The following is a 21,246-nucleotide window of genomic DNA, read 5'->3' on the forward strand; positions in this document are numbered from 1 at the left end:
TAACAATTACATGTGCTCTTCCCTGAAGCTCTTTTCACAGCAGGGGACTCTTTAAGCAAGTTGCTTTGCCCTTTAACCCTGTTTCTGGCACCCTTAAAGGCATTCTTATTTTTTGAGCAAAACATGATGTTCCAGAACCATCCTGACTTTTTATGGTCCCAAGACATGGAATCAGGTACTGTCCAGAGTTCCTTCCTCCTATTAGTGAAGAATAGCATTAGGGACCAACAGTTGTGATAAGTAAATATACATGCTGCTGCTGCTGTGGGAACAAATTGTGATAGAGATAGAAAAGTTATGCCTTTATTTTTTTTTAAATGGTCACACCTGTGGTATGTGGAAGTTCCCAGGCCAGGGACTGAATCCAAGCTGTAGCTTCAACCTACACCATAGCTGCAGCAATGCCAGATCCTTTAACCCAGTGCACTGGGCTGGGGATTAAACCCATGCCTCCGCAGGGAACTGAGCCACTACAGCTGGATTTTTATGTGCCACAGCAGGAACTCCTATGTCTTTTTTTTTTTTTTTTCCTCTTTATGGCTAAATCCACAGCATATGAAAGTTCCCAGGGCCAGGGGTTGAACTGGAGCTGCGGCTGAGGCCTACACCACAGTCACAGCAACACCAGATCTGAGCCACACCTGCAACCTACACTGCAGCTTTCAGCAATGCTGGATCCTTAATGCACTGAGCAAGGCCAGGGATCCAGCCTGCATCCTCACAGAGACTATGTCTGGTTCATTACTTGCTGAGCCACAACGGGAACTTCCCTATGTCTTTTTTAAAAGCCAGAGTTCGTGCTAATTTTACCATTTTAACATATGTTACTATTCTCTCCTTTTCTTATCAGCAGGGAGTTTCACCTTTGTGTAGCTAAGAAAAGACGCTCCTGAACAACAAGCAGGAAAATCACATGCTAACTGCTAAAAACTCGGTCAGCAAAAGCACTCCCAAGGAACATTAGCTCCTCCAAAATCATACACCTTGACCAATTACTCTATTCCCATTGTGGCTTAGCAGTAACGAACCCAACTAGTATCCACGAGGATGTCGCTTCAATCCCTGGCCCCACTCAGTGGGTTAAGGATCCGGCGTTGCCACAAGCTGCAGTATAGTTTGCAGATGTGGCTCAGATCCCGTGTTGCTATGGCTGTGGCATAGGCTGGCCGGTGGGGCTCCAACTGGACCCTAGCCTGGGAACTTCCATATTGCAAAGCTTTAGGCCTAAAAAGCAAAATACATACATATAAACCCGTTCAGTGACAGGAGCAATCTAAACACTCTGGGGCTGAAGATCATTGCCAAAATCAAGACTGCTGTCATGAAGTAAGAGTTTTAACTAAAGAACCCCCCCATCCTCCATCTCCCCCCCCCCCCCGCCTCTGGTCCCCCACCCAGGGCTGTGGAGGCAGCTACATGCCTGACAGCCAGGTTTGCTGCCCCAATCCACCCTTCTTGTAATCTTAGAGCAACTGCATGCCTTATGTCTTTGCTAGCAGCTCTGCTAGCAGTGCTCCAAGCATTGCTATGGGTTTCATTTTTGTAATCTTGTTTACTCAGCTTCTTAGGCGGGAACTCTGTCTGCTCAGGGAAGGGGGAAGGCCGGTGCTGCTTGCGTGGGAAAAACAAGACAGGGAAGTCTGGGTTGTATAAAAGCTACCCAGAGCAAAGACCTGGTGCCCAGACTCTGGAGGCGGCTCCTCTGAGCCAGCACTGGTGCTGAATAAACCTGTCTATTCCACCTCTCCCAGTGCCGTTTTGTCTATTTCCCATGCCTTGGTTTCCGCAAGGGTCATAGTTACAATTCCCAGGCTCCAATGAACTTCACTCTGTTTTCAAGAGACTCTGGGAGCACAATGAACATTGTAACTTGCTCAATGGTTTTGAGAGCCTTCTCCATTCTCCTTTAAGTGCGTTAGGTCATCTTAATTGGGGTTTCTTATCATCCAAAGGCTGAAGGCTCTGAATCATTCACTTGTTTCTTTCGTTACTTGAAAAATTGGACACTTCCATTTTTGGAGCAGGCAGCTCACTCTTATCTGGATTTCTTGAGTTGGCTCCAAACATTCAGGCAAAGTGACTCAACTGAGAGGTTGCAGCCACATTCTTCACTTGGGAGCTTCCATTTCTGGGAGTGCTCAGAGTAGGAGCTTGTCAACATAGATGTATCAAGACTTTATTTTACCCCTGGCCCAAATGTAGATAGAAAATAGAGGTTTGGAGATGAAAACCATTTGCTTCTTTCCGCTGAGCCACCTCCAAAAGCTAGCCTAGTCTTTGAGAACCGAGGATGGAGTACGGTTTTTTTTTTTTTTTTTTTTCTTTTCAGGGTCACACCTGTGGCATATGGAAATTCCCAGACTAGGGATTGGATTGGAGCTGCAGCTGCCAGCCTACACAATAGCCACGGCAATACCAGTTCTGAGCCACAAGGTGACCTCTGCTGCAGCTTGCAGCAACACTGGATCCTTAACCCACCAAGTGAGGCCAGGGATCAAACCTGCATCCTCACGGAGACCATATTGGGTTCCTAACATGCTGAAGCACAATGGGAATTCCAGCTTTTTAAAATAAACAACAGAAATTTATTTCTCATGGTTCTGGAGGCTGGAAGTCTGACAACAGGGTGCCAACATGGGCTAGTGCTGGCGAAGGCCTTTTTCAGGATTAAAGACGCCTCACCGTATCAGACCAGAAGGCACTTGAGAAGTTCCCTGGGTCTCTTCTAAGGACACTAATCCCATTGATAAGGTACCATTCTTATTTCTTTTTTCTTTTTAGGGCCACAACCACGGCATAGGGAGGTTCCCAGGTGAGGGGTCGCATCGGAGCTGCAGTGGCAGGCCTACACCACAGCCACAGCAATGCCAGATCCGAGCCACATCTTCCACCTACGTCACAGCTTGCCACAACGCTGGATCCTTAACCCACTGAGCGAGGTCAGGGGTTGCATCCGCACCCTCACATATACTAGTCAGGTTCTTAACCCGCTGAGCCACAGTAGGAGCGCCTAGGGTGCCATTCTTATGACCCAGTCACCTCCCAAAGGTCCCACTTCCTAATAACATCACACTGGGAATCAGGGTTTCCATATATGAATTTAGGGGGACACAAAGCTTCACACCAAAGCAGTAGCAATAGCTTTGTGTTTGAGTTAGCATGTTTAAATGTCATAGTACCTGCAGGATAACTCTCCTAGGAGGACAAGCTCAATTCTTCAGTGTTCTAGGGGAATAGGGTCGTGCTAGAGATAACTCATTGTTTGAATATGGTCTTGGATAGATGGGCCATGGCCTGCATGGTGTGTGTTTTTCAGTGGGAGGAGAGAGGAAGGGGAGGCTGAAGGAGGACAGTCATCCAGACAAGCCCTTCCTAGAGGGATCTGCACCCCATATCTGGCCCCGAGAGAACCCCTTTGACCATACTGAAACAGACTCTAAACCCCAAGGCTGGAGCTCTGTTGCCGTCCATGGAAAGCTGATGAGTAGGGGATGATCAGAGGCTCATCTCAATCGGGTCTGTTTCACCTGGGTCCAGGCACCTGCTCTTACTAGACTGCAGCTTTTCTGGGACCAAGCACTCCAACTGCCTGGGGATGCATTTCCATGTCCTCGAAGTCTTTATGAAGCAACTTGGAGAACTTGTTAATTTTGGACATCAAAGTCATGTCTGAGAGTTCTCCTGTGGCACAGGGGATTAAGGATCCAGCATTGTCACTGCGGCAATGGCTTGGTTGATTGCTGTGATGTGGATCTTTTTCTTTCTCTCTTTTTTTTTTTTTTTTTTGTCTTTTTAGGGCCATACCCATGGCATATGGAAATTCCCAGGCTAGGCGTTGAATTGGAGCTATAGCCAATGGCCTAAGCCATGGCCAGAGCAACACCAGATCCGAGCTCCATCTATGACCTACACCACAGCTCATGGAAATGCTGGATCCTTAACCCCCTGAGCAAGGCCAGGGATCGAATTTGCGTCCTCATGAATACTACTCAAATTCGTTTCCCCTGAGCCATGATGGGAACTCCTGTGGCATGGGTTCGATCCTGGCCTGGGAACTTCCTTATGCTGTGGTTGTGGCAAAAAAAAAAAAAAGTCATGTTGTTGATTATAATCAAGTTTCAGTATTTAATCCTTTGGTATCTCCAGAAAATGATCTTTTTCTTTCATTTATTCCTCCTCTAATTCATTCATTTAGGAAATATTTATCAAGATCTTTGTGTGCACACAGCAATAGGTAAGAAGCTAAAGGAATAGCAAGAGCAAAGTGTATGCTGTACATAGGTAACTACGGGTATTATATAGTGCGACAAACACACAATTTAGGGACAAGTTTTGAAAATGACATTCTCTGAATTTTTTTTTTTTTTTTTTTGGCTGAGCCTGTGGCATGCAGAAGTTCCCAGGCCAGGGACTGAACCGGAGTTACAACAGTGACCCGAACCATAGTAGTAGCAACGCTGGATCCTTAACCCACTGTGCCACCAAGGAACTCTGACATTCTCTGAATTTGAAGTTAATTAGAACAAAACATACAGTTCCTAAGATTAGCCATCAATAGAAGGTACTCACCTTGGATGATATGAACATATTATTCTCTGAAATATCCATCATAACTATAATTTTGTGTCTAGGGGAAACATAAAGTTATATTGTAATGCTGTAATGACAAAAGGATTAGCATCTGGGAAAACAGTTGGAAAATAAAAGTACTTGCCAGTATATCCCCAGGACTGTCCAGGGAAGAGGAAACAATCGACCATTATCTGTTATCTAGATGGATATATCCGAAGAGAGAAGGCTAATAATATTTGCATAGTGCAAAGGTTACAAAGTGCCTGCATAAGCGTTAGGTCTTTCAGCATTCACAATTGCCCCATAAACCCAGTGTCATTATGGTTTCTGTTTTATGGAGGAGGAAATGGAGGCTGAGAGGCTAAATGACTTTCCAAGGTCACACTAGTTGTGAGAAACAGGAGTGATCCAACTTCACAGCAAGCCTACGCTGCCTCTTAGCGTCTAACCAGTAGAAAACCCACCAAGCTAAGTGAGTGGGATCCATGCAGCTTCTTGGAAACACCCAAATTTCCTCTCTGATTCTAGGCTCACCACATCATCCTTTCATCAGTAATTTGGTCCCTTGGGAGAGGCCAACCTCCAGAAGATAACCATTGCACTCAGGACTAGCTTCATGGGTATAGAACCGGTGTGGTTCCACAGGGTTCTGAGCTAGGAAAAGCCTCTTGGTTTAAAGCGTTGCCGTCCCTGTCTTGAAATTCCTTTTTTTTTTTAATTTAAATTTTTAAAATTATAGTTCATTTACAGTGTTGTGCCAATTTCTGCTGTACAGCACAGTGACCCAGTCACATATAAACATTCTTTTTCTCATACTATTTTCCATCACATTCTGTCCCAAGAGTTTGGATACAGTTCCCTAGGCTGCACAGTAGGACCCCACTGCTTATCCATTCTAAATGTAATAGTTTGCATCCACTAACCCCAAACTCCTCCTCCTCCCTCTCTTCCCCCCTTGACAACCACAAGTCTGTTTTCCATGTCCATGAGTTTCTTTTGGTTCTGTAAATAGGTTCATTTTTGCCACATTTTAGATTTCACATATGTGACATCATATGGTATTTGTCGTTCTCTTTCTGACTTACTTCACTTAGTATGAGAATCTCTAGTTCCATCCATGTTGCTGTGAATGGCATTATTTCATCCTTTTTTATGGCTGAGTAGTAGTCCACTGTATATATGTACCACATCTTCTTAATCCATTCATCTGTCAATGGGTATTTAGGTGGTTTCCATGTCTTGGTTATTGTGAAGAGTGCTACAGTGAACACTGGGGTGCATGTATTTTTTTTGAATTATGGAATTATGGTTTTCTCCAGATATATGCCCAGGAGTGGCATTGCTGGATCATATGGTAGTTCTAAATTTAGTTTTCTGAGGAATCCCCATACTGTTTTCCATAGAAGTTTACATTGTCCTGAAATTCTTAGTGATTTTTGAACAAGGGGCCCAGAACTTCCATTTTTTTTTTTAAACCAGATCCTACAAATTTTGCTGCTGGTCCTGACTGCACAAATGATGGCTCCCAGGTGAGCATGGGTCCCTGGGTAATCAATGCCCTGGGAAGTTAAGGGTGTGTGGGATTTAGAAATGAGGACAGGAGAGGAAGTGGAGGATACTCTTGCTCAGGAGAAACTTTGGGAAAGGCAGAGTGGAAGAGCCTTCAAGTCATGTTCTCAGAATTAATACCATGTTACAAGCTTCCTCCCTTTGGTTTGTGTTAAAATATCATTGATGGGGAGCTCCCATCGTGGCACAGTGGAAACGAATCCGACTAGGAACCATGAGGTTGCGGGTTTGATCCCTGGCCTCGCTCAGCGGGCTAAGGATCTGGTGTTGCCATGAGCTGTGGAGTAGGTCGAAGATGCGGCTCCGATCTGGCGTTGCTGTGGCTGTGGCATAGGCCAGCAGCTATAGCTCTGATTAGACCTCTAGCCTGGGAACCTCCATATGCCAAGGGTGCGGCCCTAAAAGGACAAAAGATAAGTAAGTAAGTAAGTAAATAAATAAATAAATAAAATATCATTGATGGAAGAGTTATCACAGTAGGACTGTATGCTTTTTTCCTTACATGTCTCCAAGGAAACACGATTGCCCTTTGGCCAGCACTTAAGGATGTGGCCCCTGGAATCTTCTTTACATTCGAGATTGTCAATGTTGTCATATATACTTGAAACAATGGGTCATGCTGTACTGGCTTGCCAGGTTGTTCTGCACAGATCTCATGAGTGATCATGTGCTCTGGTTCCCACTGTGAGAACCCAACACAATGTCCATGAGGATGCAAGTTCGATCCCTGGCCTCGCTCAGTGGGTTAAGGACCCAGCATTGCCACAAGGTGTGGCGTAGGTCACAGATGAGGCTCAGATCAGGTCTTGCTGTACCTGTGGTGTAGGCTGGCAGCTGCAGCTCCGATTTGACCCCTAGCCTGGGAACTTCCATATGCCACCAGTGAGGCCACGAAAAGAGAAAAACAAAAAAGAGTGATGATGTGCACCTTTGTTTATGAGTCTTGATTGTGGTTGTCGAGGCTGGTTGTGTAGCAGAATGTACCCCTGTAACCTGACCTTATAAAGGGGAAGGGACAGTCCCCATAATCCCTAACAGCTCTGCCAGAGGGAAAGTGTCCTGTGTGACCTTTGAGCAATGACACCAGAAGCCTGTGCTGAGCCTCTCTGGACACACCGATGTGCACATCTGCTTCCTGCTGCTTTTGCTCATATCCTTTCTGTAATAGATTTTAGCTGTGAGCAGAACTTGCCCTTGAGTCTTGTGAATCCTTCTGGTGAATCCCCAAACAAAGCAGTCTTCTATTCACTTCAAAAATAGTTGGTGTGGGAATTCACACTGTGGTACAACAGGTTGGTGGCTTCTCTAGAGCACCAGGATGCAGGTTCAATCCCTGGCCAGGCACAGGTGATGTTGTCACTGTTGCTACTGCGGCTTGGATCTGACCCCTGGCCAGGAACTCCAAAGGCCATGGTATGGCCAAAAAAAAGTGTGCTAGTTTCTGCCTTTTTTTTTTTTTTTCCTTTTTACAGTCTCTCCTGTGGCATATGGAAGTTCCCAGGCTAGAGATCAAATTTGAGCTGCAGCTGAGGCCTACACCACAGCCACACCATATCCCAGCCACATCTGCCATATACGCCTGCAGCCTGCAGCAATGCTGGATCCTTAACCCACTGAGTGAGACCAGGGATCAAACCCACATCCTCAGGGAGACGAAGTTGGGTCCTTAACTGGCTGGGCCACAATGGGAAACTCCAGTTTCTGCTTTTTTAGTAATCAGAGTCATGTGTTTTTATGGAATATCCTGATTTGGTGATACTAAAATATACTAAGTATATTTACAAGTTATAAACTCTAATCCCAATATGTCCTTTTCCTTAAGCCCCTTCCAAATTTTGAATTTTTTTTTTATTGAAGGTTTTGGAGAGTCTGGTTGGATTTGAAATGATTTTAAAAGTCTTAAAAAAAAAAAAAACACAACCCTTTATGATTCAGATGCCATTTGACCATTTGGAAAGTATCTTTCATTTTGAAGACATGTGCACTTGCTAAAATAGACTTGGAACAGTTCACAGAGCACATGCCTTTGTGTCCTTGTGGATTGATTCCTGCCATTCTTTCTTCTCCAACATTCCAGAGGTACTGACTCATAGACGACAAGTGTTTCAAAACTCTATCACATGTGCCCCTGCCAACCACAGCTCAGTGTGTATGTCTTTGCAAAAACTTGGCCTCTGGTGAGGTCTGGGGTTTATTTTATAATCCTTTTAGTTAATCACTAGAGTTAAATTTCCTTTATGCAGTATTTGTCTATATACTTAGCTCTTACAGAATTGGTTAAGACCTCTACAATGAAAAAGCTTAAAGGCATATTTAGAAAATGTGTAATGTCTGAGCCTTCAAAGTTAATTTCTTTCATGCTGTCTCTCCTGGCAATCAAGGATGCTCTTATTGATACTATGTATATAGCTATTTTATGGTTTTAAACCCTTTAATTAAAATCTCTGGTGGAGGAATTCCCTGGTGGCTCAGTAGGTTAAGGAGCTGGTGTTGTCACTACTGCAGCTTGGGTTTTTGGGGTTTTTTTTTTTTGCTTTTTTTTGTCTTTTTGCCATTTCTAGGGCCACTCCCGTGGCATATGGAGGTTCCCAGGCTAGGGATTGGATCGGAGCTGTAGCTGCTGGCCTACGCCAGAGCCACAGCAACGCAGGATCCAAGCCACGTCTGCAACCTACACCACAGCTCACAGCAACGCCGGATCCTTAACCCACTGAGCAAAGCCAGGGATCAAACCTGCAACCTCATGGTTCCTAGTCGGATTTGTTAACCACTGCACCATGACGGGAACTCCTGTGGCTTGGGTTTGATCCCTGGCCTGGGAACTTCCACATGCTGTGGGCCAAGCCAAAAAATAAATAAAATCTCTTATTGAGTATTAAAACAGTTATCTATCTATTTATCTATCTAGATATATCTTCTGCTTTGTAGGGTATGTGTATTATAATCGGTTGACTAGTAAAGGCAAGTTTCTGTAGACTAAATATAATCTTTACACTTTTATCACATCATGACTGAGGTTTGTAGAGAATGCTCACTATTTTCTTTCTTCCTTCCTTCCTTCCTTTCTTTTTTTTTTTTGCTCTTTTTAGGGCTGCACCCATGGCATAAGGAGGTTCCCAGGCTAGGGTTGAATTGCAGCTGTAGCTGCCGGCCTACACCACAGCCACAGCAACACCAGATCAGAGCCATGTCTGCAACCTACACCACAGCTCACGGCAAAGCTGGATCCTTAACCCACTGAGCAAGGCCAGGGATCGAACTTGCATCCTCATGGATGCCAGTAAGATTCATTTCCACTGAGCCACGATGGAAACTCTGAGAATGCTTGCTATTTTATTTGATCTCTCATCCATCTTAGGAATCAAGTGTTTTGAGAAGAGAAGGAAAATGCCACTGTCCTGTGGTCATTTACCAGAGAAGCTCAAGTTCATTTTGCTATCTCAAAATTCAGAAATCTTCAAAGGCTCTCCATTTCTAACCAAATCATGTTTAAACTCCTCTGCTATGATTTTTTTTTTGTCTTTTTGTTGTTGTTGTTGTTGTTGTCGTTGCTATTTCTTGGGCCGCTCCCGCGGCATATGGAGGTTCCCAGGCTAGGGGTTGAATCGGAGCTGTAGCCACCGGCCTACACCAGAGCCACAGCAACGCGCGATCTGAGCCGCGTCTGCGACCTACACCACAGCTCACGGCAACGCCGGATCCTTAACCCACTGAGCAAGGGCAGGGACCGAACCCGCAACCTCATGGTTCCTAGTCGGATTCGTTAACCACTGCGCCACGACGGGAACTCCTGATTTTTTTTTTTTTTTTTTTTTTTAATGAGAGTTGCAGCGTTTATTTCAGGTTCTCTCTTGGGTCATTTTTTTGTATTTTTTTTTTTCTTTTTTGCCACACAGGCAGTATGTGGGAATTCCTGGGCCAGGGATTGAACCTACGCCGCACAGCAGCAACCAGAGCCACAGCGGTGAGAACGCAGGAGCCTCAACCCGCTAGGCCATCAGAGAACTCCCTCTGCTATGATTTTTAATATCTTCTGTAATCTGGTCCCATCCTACCTCCTTGACCTCATTGCTGACAGTTTCCCAGCATGGGCTTAGCTCCTCTGTGCTTAGAAAAATGTTAAGTGCATAGTAAGTGTTCAATAAATGCACATCTGTTGATGGATCTTAAAGATTAAAAACAAGATATTCCCATAGTCTATCAGTGAAATAAAATTCTGAGGCTATTATAAAAATATTTATAAGACAATTGGGAAAACCTGAATTTTGACTAAGTATTGGATATTAAGAGATAATTGTTACTAATTTTTTCTTTTTCTAAAAAGTAGGTATAGTTGATAAGCAATATTATATAATTCTCAGGTGTACAACATAGTGATTCACAATTTTAAAAGACTATATTCCATTTATAGTTGTTACAAAATATTGGCTATATTCGCTATACATCCTTGTAGCTTGCTTCTCTATTTGTTTATTTATTTATTTTTTAGGGCCGCACCCACAGCATATTGAATTTCCCAGGCTAGGGGATGAATCAGCCTACACCACAGCCATAGCAACACCAGACCCAAGCCATGTCTGCAACCTACACGACAGCTCATGGCAATGCTGGACTCTTAACCCACTGAGCGAGACCAGGGATCAAACCTGGGTCCTCATGGATACTAGTCAGATTGATTTCTGCTGAGCCACAATGTGAATTCCTTATTTATTTTATACACAGTTGTTTGTATCTCGATTGTTACTATTTTTAAGTGTAACAATGTTATTGTCTTTAGGTTAAAAAAAAAAAAACCACAACAACTTTGCATTTTAGACTGAATTTTTTCCCCTCAATCCCTTTGTTGAAGCCCTAAGTTCCATGAGCATGTCTTGGAGACGGTATCTTTTTTTTTCTTTTTTTTTTTGTCTTTTTGCCATTTCTAGGGCCGTTCCCTCAGCATATGAAGGTTCCCAGCTAAGGGTCTAATCGGAGCTGTCGCCGCCAGCCTCCGCCAGAGCCACAGCAACACGAGATCCGAGCCATGTCTGCGACCTACACCACAGCTCACAGAAACACCGGATCCTTAACCCACTGAGCAAGGCCAGGGATTGAACCCGCAACCTCATGGTTCCTAGTCAGATTCGTTAACCACTGCGCCATGATGGGAACTCCTGGAGACGATCTTTAATGAGGTAATTAAGATCAAATGATGTCCTAAGGATGGGGTCCTAATTCAATAGGACTGGTAGGTCAGAAAGGCCATTTCACCTGAAAAAACCACTTTGCTCTGTCATATGTGCCCCAAGTATTCTGAACTAAAGCAATGAGCACCAATTAATGTACTGCCTTTCATGAAAATTACACACAGAAGCATAGTCACACAAGGTATGTATAACCTGCTTCTCCCCTTTGGGGCTCAATACAATCTTGTCACATGTGTACAGTTAACTGCTTCCATACCACCTGCTCCACTCTCACAGCATCTTCTTCTTCTTCTTTTTTTTTTTTGTCTTTTTATATTTTTTAGGGCCGCACCCGCGGCATATGGAGGTTCCCAGGCTAGGGGTCCAATCGGAGCTGTAGCTGCTACCTACACCACAGCTCACGGCAACGCCAGATCCTTAACCCACTGGGGCCAGGGATCGAACCCGCAACCTCATGGTTCCTAGTTGGATTTGGTGACCACTAAGCCACAATGGGAACTCCTCACAGCATCTTCTTAAACAAACTTCCCACCTCTAAGTGTGCAAATCCCCCACCTTATTAAGTACCAAGCATCCCCCTAAACACACACGTACAACACACACACACCTCACATACCACACACACACACACACACACACACACACCAGATCCCACACACTTCACACAAACCATACACAAAACACATACCACATACACACATCACACATATCATACACACACACCACACACATCATACATACCACACACACCACCACACACACACCATACACACAGCTGCCTTCATGCCAAGCAGAGAGGGGATTGGAGACTCAATAGTCCCTCCCCCCCTTCTCTCCCCAACTGCTCCTGCAGCCTCACTGTGTCATAACTGCCAACTCTAGTTTGGCAGAAAACGGTGGTCTCTCATTACTGAGATGACTCCATGGGTCCATATTTCTGCCCAAGCCTCAGATGCACCCACATTGGATGCTAGCATCTCTTCCTTTTTTAACTTGGCTGCACCCAGGGCATGCGGAACTTCCCAGGCCAGGGATCGAACCCATGCCAGAGCAGTGACCTGAGCCTGTGCAGTGACAACCAGATCCTTAACCCTGCTGGGCCACCATGGAAATGCCATGAATAACTCTCTTCTTAATTAACACTCTTCTACTTGACAATGGCTCTTCAAGGTACAGACTACCAAGGTGACTAGGCCTGGAGGTGCTTCAAACAGCAACCACATGCTGCATTGCCTGTAGTCTGCCCCAAATCCCCACATGCTGAGCTTGAGTTTCCCATCTGGATGTGGCTCCCTGTCAAGTTTCTTTTATTTATTTATTTATTTATTTTTTGTCTTTTTGCCTTTTCTAGGGCCGTTCCTGTGGCATATGGAGATTCCCAGGCTAGGGGTCCAATTGGAGCTGTAGCTGCCAGCCTACACAATAGCCACAGCAACATGGGATCTGAGCCACGCCTGCAGCCTACACCACAGCTCACGGCAACACCGGATCCTTAACCCATTGAACAAGGCCAGGGATCGAACCCGCAATCTCATGGTTCCTAGTCGGATTCATTCACCACTGCGCCAAGTTTCTTTTATTTAAGCAATCTCCTGGCTCTTCTCTGGGCCCATCTCAATCCACTCCAGCCAGCCCCTCCAACACTGACTTTCAAGGAGCAGGGAATGGATTACTCGGCCACTCCAAACCCAAAGAAAACAGTGAGTTCCTCAAGGGGTCCACCACCATCCCCCAAACATTTTCCAATCAATGGAGAGGAATTTGGGACAGAGGGTTGGCTTTGCTAATTGAAAGAAGAAAGCCACTTAAACTCTGAACTCAGGACCAAGAGATCCGCTGAACCTTATTTTTTCTTTCTTGCCACATCTGAAGCAAATGAAAGTTTCCAGGCCAGGGACTAATCTGATCTGCAGCTGCCCTCATGCTGGATCCTTTAACCCATTGCATCAGGCTGGGAACTGCATATGAACCTCCACAGAGACCCGAGCTGCTGCAGTTGGATTCTTAACCCACTGCACCACAGTGGGAACTCCTTGCTGAACTTTATCACTACAAAACTAAAAAGGCCACTTTAGTGACCTTCACATGACCTAAAGGCTCTGCTTTAGGGTAAACATTTGTCTCTCTCTAGACAGACAGTTTCTGACACCTTCATGCAAGAAAAGCAAGTAAAACTCACTCTGTTTGTAAATATGAAGAACATACCACATCATCTTGGGCTTACAGGTGATTTTTTTTTCCTTGTCTGTATTTTCTGATTTTGTTTCTTTGATGAACAGTTATTTCTCGCATAATAAAAAGTTATCATGGGAGCTCCTGCTGTGGTACAGCAGGATCGGCAGCATCTTGGGGACACTAGGACACTGGTTGGTTCCCCAGCCCAGCACAGTGGGTTAAGGCGTTGCTGCAGCTGCGGCTTAGTTCACAGCTGCAGCTTGGATCCAATCCTTGGCCCAGAAACTCCATATGCCTCAGGGTGATCAAAAAACGAAAAAGTCAGTATACAAGAAATTTGAAGGAAGCAGGTCCTAAAAGGAAGACAAACGGATTCCATAAATACAGTGTGAAGTATTCTTGAGCTATGCCAGGTAAGCAGGGGTCTCTACAAAACACTTCTCTCTATGTAAATAAGTTATAAGCATCCAGAAAACAAAACTGCTTACTGATGTGGAAAGAGGATGCAAAGCCCAGATGATAATGGTGTCAGAATTCTAAAGGGAAATCTGGATTGCTTCTTGACCAAAACAAAAGTAAAAAGAAGAATAAAACATCAGTAAACTGGGGTTCCTGCTGAGGTACAGTGGGTTAATGATCTGGCTTGTCTCTGTGATGGCGCCCGTGCGGTGCCCAGCCTGGCACAGTACATTAAAGGATCTGGCGTTGCCACAGCTGTGGCTTAGACTGCACCTGCAGCTCGGTTTCAACCCCCAGCCCAAGAGCTTCTGGATGCCTTGGGCGCGGCCATAAGAAATAAATTATTGAACTTCCTCAGGCAACTTTACACATGGAACCTCTTTCAAATTCAGCTCTTGGGTTTCTGCTCTTTCTTTCTTTCTTTTTCTTTTTTCTTTTTGAAGGAGAAAAAATAGCTGTATTGTTTTGCAGGCAAAGGAGGGTCAAAACAGCCTAATGCTTCCAAGACTGTGCCCCTCTTTCTTCCTTCTTTCCTTCCTTTCTTTTTAGGGTTAGGGCAGCATATGGAGGTTCCCAGGCTAGGGTTCAAATCGGAGCTGCAGCTGCAGGCCTACACCACAGCCACAGCAACACCAGATCCGAGCTACATCTTCCACCTATGTCATAGCTTGCCACAACGCTGGATACTTAACCCAATGAGCCAGGTCAGGGATTGCACCTGCATCCTCATGTATACTAGGCAGGTACTTAACCTGCTGAGCCACAGCAGGAACTCCAGTTTCATTTTTTAAAAATAAAACGTTGGAGTTCCTGTTGTGGCGCAGTGTTTAACAAATCCGACTAGGAACCATGAGCTTGCGGTTTTGGTCTCTGGCCTTGCTCAGTGGGTTAGGATCCGGCATTGCCGTGAGCTGTGGTGTAGGTCACAGACACCACTCAGATTCCCAGTTGCTGTGGCTCTGGTGTAGGCCGGCAGCTACAGCTCCGATTAGACCCCTAGCCTGGGAACCTCCATATGCCACGGGAGAGGCCCAAGAAATGGCAAAAAGACAAAAAATAAAAAATAAAAAAAAATAAAACCTCAATTTGCCTTTTTTCCGGGTGCACTATTTTTCTCTTTAAACCTTGTGTTTTGGCCCTTAAATCCAATCCAGGGAAGGAGAGTGGAGGCCCCAGGAGTCACTATCAGGTGGATCAGGAAACTGGCCCTTGTTCTTTTCTAAATAGCGGAGGCTTATGCAAGCAAAGTAGTAAAAACAAAACCAAACCAAAAAACCCCACTCCACCCAATTAAAACATAAATGTCCTTTTGCTGCAGGTTGGATTACACTGAGCTTGCTTTCCATCGGCAAAGCACCCCAATACTGAAAGTGTAGTCTTTAGGGAAAAAAGGCAATCTAACTCCAGTTGTTAGACACTAAGACAAGCCAGGATGCTCTGGGCCTTGGTTGCCAGGAGCAAACAGGTGGATTTGGTTCTCGCCATAGAGGCACCATCTCCCTATGGAGCCCTGGGAACTGACAGAGCCAGGCCCCTGCTGTGCACCCAAAGGGGAAAGCGAGTCCCTTCAGACAACCGCTTTGGGTGGGGGAACGGCCACTCCCTGCCCACGGCACCATCTCTGTCACAGTGAACAATGGTCACAGTAACTCAGATGGGCGGGTAACACACCCCTGGGGAGTCCTTACCAGGGAAAGTGCCCCCCTTCCTGACAAGGGGAGAGAGTATACGGCTCCCTTAGTTCACACATCATTGAGGCTTATGGGGACCCCACTGGTGGCTGGTCTCTGGGTGGGAGTGTGTGGGAGGCTGCCCAGCATGAAGCAGCCAGACCACAGCCCAAGCTGTTAGATAAGCACAAATGACAAAGGGATTTTGAAGACCGGTGCTGGACTGTCTTCTCTTACTTTCTTATTTCTTATTAGAAACCCTCAGACATCACAGGAAAAAACAAAAAACAAACAAACAAACAAAAAAAACAAAGAAACAAATTTCAAAGGATGGATGCAACTAGAGATTCTCATACTAAGTCAGTCAGAAAGAGAAAGACAGGAGTTCCCATCGTGGCTCAACAGAAATGACTCTGACTAGCATGCATGAGGACACAGGTTCCATCCCTGGCCTCGCTCAGTGAGTTGAGGATCTGGCATTGCTGCGAGCTGTAGTGTAGGTCGCAGATGAGGTCTGGATCCTGTGTTGCTATGGCTGTGCGGTAGGCTGGCAGCTACAGCTCTGATTCGACCCCTAGCCTGGGAACCTCCATATGCCGTGGGTGCGGCCCTAAAAGTACCAAAAATAAATAAATAAAAAGAAAGAGAAAGACAAACACCATATGATATCACTTCTTTGTGGAATCTAAAATATGGCACAGATGAACTTATCTATAGGACAGAAACAGACTCATAGACATGAAAAGCAGACTTGTGGTTACCAAGGGAGAGGGAGAGGAAGTAGGATGGACAGGGAGTTTGGGGTTAGTAGGTGCAAACTCTTACATTTAGAATGGATATGCAATGATGTACAGCACAAGGAACTCTAGCCAATCACTTGTGATAGAGCATGATGGAAGATCATTTAAACAAACAAAAGAATGTGTGTGTATGTATATTTATATACATCTGGCTCACTTTGCTGTACAGCAGAAATTGACAGAACATTGTAAATCAACTAGAATAAAAAATGTTTAAAAATGTCAAGGAAGGAATTTTGAAAAAAAAAAAAAAAAGATGCTTTTTCCGTCATCCTCCTCTTTGAAGTTTGACAAAGAGGTAGGTGGCTCTGGATCAAGTTGGGATCAAACGGTACCTTAAAGTCATCAGGCTGGGAGACAGCACAGGACTCTGAAGGGTACAACTTGTTGCTTGGCTATCTGACCTGGAAACAGTGGGAACATGGAAAAGAAGATAGAATACTCCTGTGTCTTTTCAACGTTACTCTGAGTCATTATGTCTTTTCCACCTAGAAAGCTGGATATATGCATTGTCAGAGCTGCCTCCTTGTCTGATTTAAAATAATGGAGTTCCCATTGTGGTTCAGTGGGTTAAGAACCTGACTAGTATCTATGAGGAGGCAAGTCCGATCCCTGGCCTTGCTCAGTGGGTTAAGGATCCAGCTTTGCCACAAGATGCAGCCTAGATTGCAGATGCAGTTCGGATCCAGCGTGGCTATGGCTGGGGCAGAGGCTGGCAGCTACAGCTCTGATTCAACCCCTTGGCTGGGAACTGGGAAAAAGTAATAATGATATGTGCACAAACTCTTGGTCTAGGGGGTCTGGTTGTCCACCTCAAGAAGGACTGACCTGCTGGGTCAGATGTTCTGGTTTGGTACATACTTATGTGGTGCCTACTTATGGAGCCTCTACTGGATGCCAAGGCTGGCGGTGTAGGGAAATTTTAAAGATGAGTAACATACTTTGCAGTGTAGACAAGGGAAGAGCAAGTCTGGGGTGGAAGAGGTGGGAAGGATTTTATAGACGGGAGCTGGTCCCTGAAGGGTGACGAGGGCATGGACTAGCAGAGGAAATGAATGCACTGAGGTTCCTGCAGGATGTGGTCCGAAGCCTTGCAGGTTGCTGGGATTTCTGGCAAGAGGGAGGGCAGCAAGGGTTAGGACTTCATACACTTTCTGTATCTCACAGTTTGGGGGCAAGGTAAAGACTGGCCTCCCCTCTGATGGGGACCTCTGTGCTCAGGAGGTCAGGATTAAGGTAGGATTCAGGACCTGGCGGGCTGGCTTAGGGAAGGAATAGGCAGCTGTACACCAAGCAGGGGCAAGATAGGATTTGAGTGCCTCCTTGGGACCCAGCATCCTTAAGATCCAGCATCCTTTCTCTCCTTGGACTTCCTAAGCCCCTTGTACCCTCAAGTAACTTTCTCTTTTTGCTTTAGCTAGTTTGAGTTGGGGAATCTCCTACGCCTGACCAATCCAATACTACTGTTGTCCTTCACTAATCAACATTATTGTTATTATCATTATTATTACTTGTCTTTTTAGGGTTGTATCCATGGCATATGGAAGTTCTCAGGCTAGGGGTTGAATCAGAGCTGCAGCTGTTGGCCTACACCACAGCCACAGAACTGCCAGATCCGAGCCACATTCACATACGCCATAACTTGCAACAATGCCAGATCCTTAATGCAATGAGTGAGGCCGGGGATCAAACCTGCATCCTTATGTATACTAGTCAGGTTCTTAACCCATTGAGCCACAACAGGAACTCCTCAACATTTTTTGGGGCGGGGGGGGGGGGTTCAATGCGCTGCGTAAGTTCCCACGCCAGGGATCAAACCTGTGCCATAGCAGTAACCAGAGCCACAGCAGTGACAGCACTGGATCTTTAACCTGATGGACCACCAGCAAACTCCTAATCAACAATTAAATCCAAACTATGATGCCTTTTTACTTTTTTTTTCCCTTTTGAAAACCTTTCAAATGCATCCAGCTGGCTAGAGAATCACCAAACGATCCCTCAAGGCCTTGGGCCATGGGAATGATGCATAGTGACAAACAGCCCCACTACTGTAAGGCTGGGCAGTACAGAGAGAGCTCTCAGCTGGGGCTGCACACAGAGCCAGGAAAGCTTTCTGAATAGTGTGCTTGCAGAGGGCTCCCTAGTTCAGGACCTACCCTGGGCCTTTAACAACAACCAAAAAATACTTAGTTGCATTAAGAATCACCCCATGTGTTGATCCTTGTACAACTATAAATACATTGTGATACATTGAGTTAAAAAAAAAAAAAAAAAAAGAATCACCCTATGGAGTTCCCACTGTGGCTCAGCAGTAGCTAATCTGACTAGTATCCATGAAGATGCAGGTTCAACCCCTGGTCTCACTCAGTGGGCTAAGGATCCGGTGTCACCAGGAACCATACCCTGGGAACATCCGTATGCTGCTTGTGCAGCCCTAAAAAAAAGGGAAAAAAAAAATCACTCCATCTTCTAAACTCTTCACAGTTCTTCCCTTGTCCCCACATGCTCCTCCCCATCCCCCAGGGAGTCTAACAAAGGCTGAGTCTCAAGGACACTTGAGACAAAGGTCTATTCACCAATTTAGTGGGAAAGGCAGCAATTGAAACATTTACATGAGTGAAGGAAATAATTGTTTGTGTGACTGTTTATCCCTTCACATCTGTTGGACTGGCCATGCAGACAAATTGCCTTAGTGTCCCTTAGTTCTTAGATCTCTTAGTTCTTAGAATTGAGGAATTGCAGAACAGGTTTTTGTAACTTCCTGTCTCTGTTCTTGTATATTTCTTTTCTTTTCTTTTCTTTTTCTTTTTGGGACCTCATCTGCGGCATACGGAAGTTCCCAGGCTAAGGGTTGAATCAGAGCTGTAACTGCCGGCCTGCACCACAGTCACAGCAACTCGGGATCCAAGTTGCGTCTAGTCGGGTTTGTTAACTGCTGAGCCATGAAGGGAACTCTGTTCTTGTATATTTCAACATGTGGCATTTTCGATTTAATTTCATTAGCGTATAGCAGTGAATTTGATAAAATTCAACATCTACTCACAATTAAAAAAAAAAAAAATTCTTACTGGGAGTTCCTCTTATGGCTCAGCAGTAGCAAACCTGACTAGTATCCATAAGTATGCAAGTTTGATCCCTGGCCTCCATCAGTGGGATAAGGATCTGGCGTTGCTGTGAGCTGTGGTGTATGTCACAGACGTGGCTGGGATCCCAAGTTACTGTGGCTGTGGCATAGGCTGGCAGCTGAAGCTCTGATTCAACCGCTAACCTGGAAACTTCCATTTGCTGCAGGTTCGGCCTGAAAAAACAAAAAAATCAAAAAAATAAATTAAAAAAACCTCTCTCACCAAAGTGAGTATTGAGGAAATATATCTCAACATAATAAAAGCTATTTTATGACAGACCCACAGCCAATATAATATTCAATGGCAAAAAGCAGCAAGCCTTTCCATTAAAATCTGAAACAAGACAAGAATGCCCACTCACACCACTTATTTTTAACATAGTATTGGAAGCCCTAGCCACAGCAGTTGGACAAGAAAAAGAAATAAAAGGCACCCAAATTGGAAAGGAAGAGGTAAAATCATCATTATATGCAGATGACATAATAACTATATGTAGAAAATGCTAAAGACTCCACACAAAAACTACTAGAACTGATTAACAAATTCAGCAAGGTGGCAGGATATGAGATTAACATACAGAAATTGGTTGCATTTTTTTTCACATTAACAATGAAATACCAGAAAGGGAATGTAAAAAACAAACAAATAAACAAACCAAACCAAACAAACAAAAACTATAAATCTTTTAAGGCTGCACCAATTAAAAAAAAATAACAATTTAGGAATAAACCTGATCGAGAAGGTAAAAGACATATGCTGAGAACTATAAAACACAATAAAGGAAACTGAAGATGATTCAAAGAAATGAAAAGATACCCATGCTCTTAGATTGGAGAAATTAATATCATTAAAATGGCCATACTACAAAGCAAACTGCAGATTTTATGCAATTCCTATCAAATTGCCCATGACACTTTTCACAGAACTAGAACAAATAATTGTAAAATGTATATGGAACCATAAAAGATCCTGAATTGCCAAAGAAATCCTGAGGAAAAAGAATAAAACAGAGGCATAACCCTTCCAGCCTTAAGACAATACTACAAAGCTACAGTAATCAAAACAGCATGGTATTGGCATAAAAACAGACATATGGATCAATGGAACAGAACAGAGAGTCTAGAAATAAATCCACACATCTATAGGCAATTAATCTCTAACAATGGAAGCAAGAATATACAATGGAGAAAACACAGTCTCTTAAGGAAGGGGTGTTGGGAAAGTTGAACAGCTACATATAAATCAGTGACATTGGAACATGTTCTCACATCATACACAAAAATAAACTCAAAATGGCTTATAAACTTAAGACATGACACCATAAAACTCCTAGAAGAGAACATAGGCAAAATACTCTCTGACATAAATCTTACCAATGTCTTCTTAGGTCAGTCTCCCAAGGCAATAGAAACAAAAGCAAATAAAAGCAAACAAAACAAACCAACGACAACAACAACAAACCCCAAACGACAACAACAACAAACCCCAAAACAACAACAACCAAAAAAATGGGACCTAATCAAATAAGCTTTAACAAGGGCTAAACTTCCAAAATAGCTCATGCAACTCAGCAACAACAAACAACTCAATTGTAAAATGAACAGAAGTAAAACATTTCTCCAACCAAGGCATATAGATGACCAACGGGTATATGAAAAGAGGCTCAAAACTGCTAATTAGTAGAAAAATG

This window comes from Phacochoerus africanus, chromosome 12 (assembly GCF_016906955.1).
Source record: "Phacochoerus africanus isolate WHEZ1 chromosome 12, ROS_Pafr_v1, whole genome shotgun sequence".
Lineage (NCBI taxonomy): Eukaryota > Metazoa > Chordata > Mammalia > Artiodactyla > Suidae > Phacochoerus > Phacochoerus africanus.